Raw genomic sequence first — 9,477 nt, 5'->3', positions numbered from 1 at the left:
GTCAGGGTGTCCTCCTCCCCCCTGCTTCTGCACCCTGCTTACCCATTCTCCATATACAGCAGGGAGGTTACACAGACGGAGAGAGACAGAGAGAGCTTGGGGCAGCAGCTGCTGTCTCAACTTCCTGATCCACTTAAAAAGACAATGCACTTAAGAGTGGGTCACCTTACTTAAAGGGGCAGCGTGCATCTCTCTGTCTCTTCCCCACACAAGGTGTGTGTCTGTCTCTGTCTGCTATGCTGTCTTCCCTCCCTCCTGTTCATGCTGCCTTGTAGAGTGTGAGGCTACATTAACAACAAAGTGTTAACCCTTGAGTGCTCAGCCGAGTGCTAGTTCATCATTTAGCAGTAAGGCATTCCCCTGGGAAATATCCCATCCTCTGACTTCCACCTCAACCAAGCTTCACAATCATCATTGCTGTGTACCAGTATTAAATTGTTTGTTCAAAACTTATACTCTGTGTGTGTATGTATATAATATAGTCTTTTCTCTGATGAAAAAAAATTCCCTGGAACCTAACCCCCCTATTTACATTAATTCTTATGGGGAAATTGGATTCGCTTAACATCATTTTGCTTAAAGTTGCATTTTTCAGCAACATAACTACAATGTTAAGTGAGGAGTTACTGTATAAGGAATAAATCAACAGAAGCTCAGCGATTCTGTCTGATCAAGGAATAATGCAAGTAAGCATGCTCTTGTCTAAAACTGCAGTTTTTTAGATTTAAGCACAGACAGACATAAGCAATAGGTTTAGAACATCCCAGATTTTTACCCAACATCTGGAATGGCATTGCATAATTAACAGCAGGTTCGCAGTGGCCAGTTGCTCACCCACCGGGGAGAAAGGGTGTCAGGAACAATGTCTCTCAAGATAGCTTCAGAGGACTGCTCCCAAGTACACTCTATTAGCTAATCTTTTATAATTTACTTCAACAAAACACATAGGTCATAATGGCCCCTACTGGACTATCACTTTTCTAACTTTCAATAAACTTTTAATACCCGAGGCGTCCAGACTCAAGGTTTTCCTACCACCAAGGTTTTTAGTCTCAATTGTTTACTTATTTGTCCCCTCCTCCCATTCTAATTAGCAGAAACTATAGCTAGTTTTGACCTTGCTTCTGAAAGCCTGTCTCCAAATTAACCCTTAACTATGTGGTGTTATATTTCATTAATTCATGGTGGCTGAATGCACATAATATGATTGCAATTAGCTTGATAACATTCTGGGGTATATAAACCTCTCAAATCCAGGGCAACACTATGACCCCCAGACCCCTTTCTGCAGTATTTCTTCCTAGGCAGTCATTTCCCATTTTGTATGTGTGCAATTGATTGTTCCTTCCTAAGTGGAGTACTTTGCAGTTATCCTTATTGAATTTCATCCAGTTTACTTCAGACCATTTCTCCAGTTTGTCGAGATCATTTTGAATTTTAATCCTATCCTCCAAAGCACTTGCACCCCCTCCGAGCTTGGTATCGTCTGCAAACTTTATAAGTGTACTCTCTATGCCATTATCTAAATCATTGATGAAGATATTGAACAGAACCACATCCAGAACCAATCCCTGTGGGACCCCACTCATTATGCCCTTCCAGCATGACTGTGAACCACTGATAACTACTCTCTGGGAATGGTTTTCCAACCAGTTATGCACCCACCTTATAGTATCTCCATTTAGGTTGTATATCCCTGCTTTGTTTATGAGAAGGTCATGCGAGATAGTATCAAAAGCCTTACTAAAGTCAAGATATACCACATCTACCGCTTCCCCACTATCCACAAGGCTTGTTACCCTGTCAAAGAAAGCTATTAAGTTGGTTTGACATGATTTGTTCTTGATGTATTTCATCAGGCCCTGGTGACTTGAAGACATCTAACTTGGCTAAGTAATTTTAAACTTGTTCTTTCCCTATTTTAGCCTCAGATCCTACCTGGTTTTCACTGGTGTTCACTATGTTAGACGTCAAATCACTACTAAACTTGTTGGTGAAAACCGAAACAAAAAGATCATTTAGCACCTCTACCATTTCCACATTTTCTATTATTGTCTTCTCCCCACCGCCATTGAGTAACAGGTCTATGCTGGTCTTAGTCTTCCTCTTGCTTCTAATGTATTTGTAGAATGTTTTCCTGTTATCCTTTGTCTCTAGCTAGTTTAATCTCATTTTGTGCTGTGGCCTTTCTAATTTTGTGCTCATGTTATTTGTTTATATTCATCCTTTGTAATTTGACCTGGATGCACTTGAAATGCCTCCACGTGCACGGAGCAGGCATGGTTACTAGATAGAGCACACAGCTTCATTCACAGACCTGAGACCAGAACTCTGGCCCTACTAATTCAAACAAACAGCCCTTTTCACCTGAGCCAAGGGCTTATTTCAATGAGCCCATTTCACTTTGCTGGCATTAAAGAGGTGCAAGATCTCTCTCTCTCTCTCCGTCTGAGAGACTGAAAGAGAAACACGAGCAAAGAAACATGAGAAAGGTGCAAAGCCAGACTTGTCATATACTATGAGCATGGGTTCGCAACACACTCACAGGCAAGCATATACCGTAGTTTATGGTGCTTGGTCTTTTTGGAAGTGCAATGGCATTGGGAACCAAGCTAAGACTTGTGTAAAAGCCTCAAATCCAGTGTCTTCCATGTGATATTGTGTAGCTTATCAATTGATGCAGTTGCTTCCATTTTACAGAGCCAAGCTTTTAAAGACTGGGTGCCTGAAGTTAGTCTCCTGAATCCATATCCAGCCACCTCCAACTGACTTCAGTAAGAGCTGACGAGTAGTCTGGACTTTTGATGATCAGGGCACATGTTTTCTTGACTTTCCCTTTAACTTGCTCCTGCCCAGGAGGGCTGCAGAAGAAAAGAAGTGTTTCCTAAGTCAACTCTTTTCAGTGTGATTAAAAAGAAGACAATTGAGCGTCCTTTCCCCAAGCGGATTATTGGAAAAGCAATTCTCGCCAAGTCAGCACTGGATAGTTATCATTTCCTTATTTATTCAGTGCACATGATGCCTCAAACTTTTTAATATGTTTTTTAAAAGGCAGTGGAAGAGGTTGGCCCAGAGCTAATGGTATTATAGCTGACGAAGGAGGGCTGAAGGCAGAGTGTGGCTCTTCATTCAATTGCTGAAAGAGGTGTTATAGTGGAGGAGAACTGGCATCTTCTACATGAAAAGCATTTGGGATCAGATGGAAGGCCAGATCCTCAGCTGGTCTCCATCAATGTAACTCTATTGAGCCCAACAAAAAGAAGGATGGTTTAGCAGTTAGGACACTGGACTAGAATTCTATAGACCCATGTTTAAGTCTCACATCTGCTGCAGACTTCCTTAGTCGAGCTAGTTGGTCTACTCTGTGCCTCAGATCTCCTCAGCTGTCCTGGTCTTCAGATGTCTGTAAAATGCGGCTAGCATCTCTCAGGGGTGTTCTGAGTGTTAGATCAGTTAGTGATTATGGTGTACTCTGGGGTGTGGGCCGTGTAAGTAGACAGGCAATGGAACTACGCTGCTTCAGGCTAGCTGAAGATCTGCTCCAAAGCCAACTGGGAATGAGACTTAGAGAGTTGTAGTGATTCATTTATAGTTTCATGGACGTGTATGTGAAGTTAATAGAAACCTTTTCCTTATCCAGATTAAAACTTGGTACAATTGAAATATGAAGCTTTATTGACTAGGCTACACAATCCAAATTTATCCTCTGTGGCAAATTTTAGAGAAATTATTTTGGTGATTAGGATCCTCTATCTCTCCCGTTATTGCAACGGAAGTACTGCATCAAGAATTACAAACCATTTAAAAACACAAATGTGAAGGCTACAACATGTATGCCTTAAATCCATTTCCTAGTTCATAGTAAGATGCCCACGGCTGCAAAATCTTCTGAAAACTGGGCAATACTGGGGACTACTGCACGGCCTCTTGAACAATTATTTCTGTTTTAAATGCACAGTGTCCTTGGAGAACAAAATGGATTGTTGCACTGTAGCGGGGTGAACACCCACTCCTGCCCTGAAGGGCTTGAAATCAGCCCTGAAGGAGGGCTGCAGGGGTTAAAAACTGGGCTGATTAGGGGAAGCAGCTGCAGTTGGTCCATGCCCCAATCAGGCCCATCTGGCCCCTATGAGAGGCAGTGAGCCAGGAGCCTAGATACTCTCTCTCTGCATTCAGAGAGAGAAGGGCCTGGCTGCAGGGAGCTTAACCAGACACCTAGATTGGGAGCAGGGCTGGGAAAAGGGCCAGAGGAGCTGAGAGCTCCGGCCTAGGAAAGCCCCAGGCTGCAGGCCTGGCAAAGCCTAGGAGTAGGGTTTCAGGGGGCAGCCCACAGGTAGGCAGAGGCAGCAGGTCCGAACCCCTTTGCCTGTGATGAATGGCTGATACTGCAGTCTGCCCCAGTGAACGGGGCTAGATGGAGACTGGGCAGTAGTCAAGACTGAGGCGAAGTGGGGGTAGTGGGTGGGGATTCCCTTGGGAAGGGGAGATTCAGAACTGTGTGGTTACTGCCAGGGGGCACCCAGAGAAAGGCGTACCGGGGTCCTGGGAGGGACACGGGGCCACTGGCAAGGCGGATCACCAGCCTGCAGGGGGCGCTCCAGGATGCTGGAAGAGCTAATTCCCATGGATGACCAGCAGGCGGTGCCGCAGGGGTGAATCCGCATTGTTACATGCACATATAATGATACACCTGACATGGAATAAAAGAGACAAAGAATTTCCAATAAAAACATGGCTTCCTCCATTAGTGAGAGATGTTCTCTATCAAATTCCGCTGTCAGTAACACTAGTTTATCTGACAGCAGAATTTTTCCTGATAGCTGTAATTTTTTTAATAATAGGGTGAGCTCCTGCTCTCTTTGAAGGCAATGGAATTTTTGCCATTGACTTCATGGAAATCCAATCCAATCCTTATCACATCCAATCCTTCTCTAAATGTGTATAACTCCCAGTCCCAAGGAATTGACTGGATAACAGTGAATAGCACTTAGACACCATGGTCATGGGTACTACCTATGATAGATTGGGTAGATAGTGAGATTTTGTACCAATTTTATAATTTGTTGGACTGAATTCAGCTCTCATGACACCAGTATAAATCTGGAGTAACTTGATGAATACTCTGGCATAATGACAGCAGAGTTTGTTCCACTAGGTTTGTAATATGCTGCCCTCCATCCAGCAGGCTGCACAGTCTTTGGTTATAGTCCATCTACAAATGCTAAACTAGCCACAGAATGGTTCCCCTCTGGTCTCTCTGAACATCATAGAAACATGGTGAGAAATAACAGAAGACACTAATAACAAAAATGGTTAGAAGAGTTATGGACTCCAGATAAAGACAGTTCCTTGGTTAGCATCAATACCTGCTCGCACACCCACATTAATGCCTCTCAGATTGAACTTGCTATGCATCTTGCTTCAATAAAGCAAAAGCTTGACCAAGGGTAAGACTTCTTCATTTGAACTATACCTTTCTCTCTTAATAGGAGACCTAAAATATACTGGGCCAAATGGGCCAGATCAGCATATCTCCAATATTGTGAGTAATCGTAGAATGGCTAGGTGGGTGCAAATCCACAGAAAGAGGAGAAATCCCAGGGCCTGGTATGGCTAGAACATGGTCCTAAGGATACATCTACTCTGCAAAGAAAAACCCGGGACATCGAGTCTCAGAGCCTGGGTCAATTGACTTGGGCTTGGGCTGCAGGGCTAAAAATAGCAGTGTAGACATTCCCACTTGAGCTAGAGCCCAGGCTCTGAGACCCTCTCCCCTGGCCAGATTTCAGAGCCTGGGCTCCAGCCCAAGCCTGAACATGTATGCTGCTATTTTTAGCTCCACAGCCTGAGCCCCAGGGGTGCTGGAATGGGGGAGGGCAGAGAGCCATGGCCCCCCACATTTAAAAGTGGCTATGCCCTCCCACTTTTTACCAGCCATATGGGTGAGCAATGGGGGGAGGGGGCAGAGAGGAGTGAGACAGGGACAGGATCTTGGCTGGGAAGAGGTGGCTCAGGAGTGGGGCCTCAGGGGGAAGAGGTGGTGGGGGGGCTGGGCCTTGGAGGAAGGGGTGGAATGAGGGCGGGACTTGGGGCGAAGGTGTGGTATGGGGCGGGGCCTCAGGGGGCGGTGCAGGGGCGGAGCCTTGGGAGGGCAGTGCAGGGCAGGGTGGGCAGGGCCACAGTTCAGGCTCCTGTGGCCCCCTCGCTTTTAGGGCACTTCCGCCGTTCCTGCTGAGCCCCCTCTCAGACTCGGCACCATGGATTTTCTTTTGCTGTGTAAACGTACCCTGAGTTTCCTCTTGCACATCACAGAAATTCTGTCTGTTTCGGGTCAGCTCTCCACCATGTCACTGAATAACGCAACACTTTACAAGTGAAAGAGAACATCATAATGAAGCGGTACAGAGGCTTTGCAATGGAATGGCAAACTCAACCTGTCTGGCTTTTCTCTTCCTGGTATGGCAGTGACTGCTTTAATGGGAACTCTCAGTGTCAGTTCGGACACATATTTTAACCTGCCTTCTAACAATAGCTTGCAAATGCCACGTATTTCTACAATTACATTAGGGTTGTATACTGCCCTCTTTGCTGACGTTGAGAAGTACGTTACTCTGTGAGTAGTCTTACTATGTTCAGCTAGGCTAGTCATGCAGTAAGGCTCTACCAATGTGAATAAGTAGCAGAATCTGGCTCTTATTTGAGGATCGCCTTTAGAACATAAGAACGGCCATACTGGGTCAGACCATCTAGCCCAGTATCCTGTCTTCTGACAGTGGCCAATGCCAGGTGCTTCGGAGGGAATGAACAGAAAAGGCAGTCATTGAGTGATCCATCGCCTGTCGTCCACTCCCAGCTTCTGGCAAACAGATGCAAGCGACACTCAGAGCATGAGGTTGCATCCCTGCCCATCCTGGCTAATAGCCATTGATGGACCTATCCTCCATGAACTTACCTAGTTCTTTTTTGAACCCTGCTATAGTTCTGGCCTTCACAACATCCTCTGGCAACGAGTTCCACAGGTTGACTGTGCGTGGTGTGAAGAAATATTTCCTTTGGTTTGTTTTAAACCTGCTGCCGATTAATTTCATTGGGTGACCCTAGTTCTTGCGTTATGTGAATTTGCCTTTATCACACACACATCCAGTGTCATGGATGGTAAATGTATGTACATATCCCGGAGAGAACAGATTCATAAAAGGGTTGGTTGAATGTGAGAGTGCATGGAGAACAGCATTACTTGCTCGCTAATGTAGTCAGTGCATGTTCCTGTAGAAAGAAGAGTTAAGCTGACCTGTTAATTTACAGGCAAAATAGAGGCAGTCTTTAAACACTTCACAAACTAACCTCTTGATCTCAAGCCTGACAAGGAGTAAATAAAGCTCGGTTCCATCTTAATTACAAAACAGCAGTGGAATCAAAGCGATAAAATGAGAGACGGAGCAACAGCAACGGCGCCCTTTGTGAAGGAGAAAACCTAGAAGTGCCTCTCAGCCTCCCCATTACGAGTGCTAGATGGAGAATGTTTTGATGCAGGAAGGATGCTGAGCTAAGTTTCCTAAGTAATTAAAAACTAAATGCAGCGCTCACAAAAACCTCTGCCTTGGCGGAGAGCCTGAGGGCTTACTGCATTGGGTAAGAGTGGGAGAAGGGGGAAGGGGAAGCAGAATAATGGCTCGGCGAGCTTCCTGGAAAGGAGGGACAAATCACAAGTGGGTTGTCGTGTTTTGTGCATGTGCCACTGCAGCTTGTGTGGCACACTGCCTATGGGCACTCTGCATTTGTCCACGTTAAACACCTCAACAACAGATTTCACTTAGAATAGGGATGTGTGAGCTGGCTCATTTAGGGATGGATGGTAGCCTTGTTTTATGTGTGAGGCCCCAGCACCCTGCATGGTTAAATAAAATATAATATAATACCTGGAGATATACCTATCTCATAGAACTGGAAGGGACCTTGAAAAGGTCATTGAGTCCAGCCCCCTGCCTTCACTAGCAGAACCAAGTACTGATTTTGCCCCAGATCCCTAAATGGCTCCCTTAAGGATTGAACTTACAACCCTGGGTTTAACAGACTAATGCTCAAACCACTGAGCTATCCCTCCCCCCTTCATTGGGTGTGGGGCACCAGAGGCAGCAGACCTATCATGAAGCCACATAGGCTCATTCAAGGATCCAAGGGGCTGGCATGGCAGCTTGAGCACCTGTGCAGCACAGAATGTTCAAAGTGCTGTGTTAGGGCTGGAAGCACATGCCAGCTTCACACTTGAAAGTGAGAATATTAACCTCCTATGCATGAACCCGTCTGGCTGAATGTTGCATAGCCTGTCTTATATGTCTAATCCAGACACTGATCTGGGGCTGTACAGACCGGCCTAATCCTCACCATGCACTATTGCAAAAGGGCCTATATTTGCCAGCCTCATAAACGCTTATGCAACAGCTATAAAAGAGAAATTCATATTCACACTTTCAGGCCTACTGCATGTGTAAATCAGGCACTTGTTTCCAGGTGCTGTTATGGACATGGGAGTGGACAATACTGTCATCTTAACTAGCATGGTCATAGGAAGTTAAAATAAGCATCAAGAAGAGGCCAAAAATTGTTTAAACACACAGCTACAACTTCCAAACTGTTCTTATAAATGGAGGTATCTTTTTCTTAAAAAACAAACAAACAAAAAAAAACAAGCCCCCTCCCAAAAAAAGAAACTGAAACTGACCATCAATTACGACAGGCAATTTCACAGTGCTGAAAGCAATTATGAGCCAAATCAGCTTGGAGAAAAAAATTAAACAGAAAAATGTGAATGATAATTGGAAACTGCTTAAGAATATTTTTCTAAATGCCCCCCAAAAGCCACAATCCCGCAGCTGAGAAAGGTTAGGTCAGTTTAAAAAACCAGCCTGGCTTAGAAGGGAAGTGAAATGACTATATAAAAAAATAAAAAATACATATGTAACAGATGGAGGAAAAGAGAAATTGATAGTAATAATATAGTAGAAGCTAGGAATTGTAGAAAATTGATAAGGGAAAGAAAAGGACATGAGGAGAACTCTATAACTAGCAAAACTAAGGACAATAAGAAAGATTTTTGAAGTACATTAGGAACAAAATGAATTGTAACAATTATATTGGTCCATTAATAGATGGAAATGGTAGCATTGTCAATAATAATGCAGAAAATGCATAGAAGTTCTATAAGGTTTCAGAGTAGCAGCCGTGTTAGTCTGTATCCGCAAAAAGAACAGGAGTACTTGTGGCACCTTAGAGACTAACAAATTTATTAGAGCATAAGCTTTCGTGGACTACAGCCCAATTCTTCGGATGCATATAGAATGGAACATATGCATCCGAAGAAGTGGGCTGTAGTCCACGAAAGCTTATGCTCTAATAAATTTGTTAGTCTCTAAGGTGCCACAAGTACTCCTGTTCTTTTTGCGGATACAGACTAACACGGCTGCTACTCTGAAACCT

The sequence above is a fragment of the Trachemys scripta genome, chromosome 4 (genome assembly GCF_013100865.1).
Source record: "Trachemys scripta elegans isolate TJP31775 chromosome 4, CAS_Tse_1.0, whole genome shotgun sequence".
Classification (NCBI taxonomy): Eukaryota; Metazoa; Chordata; order Testudines; family Emydidae; genus Trachemys; species Trachemys scripta.
The sequence above is the reverse complement of the archived record's forward strand: the minus strand, read 5'-3'. Positions refer to the sequence as shown.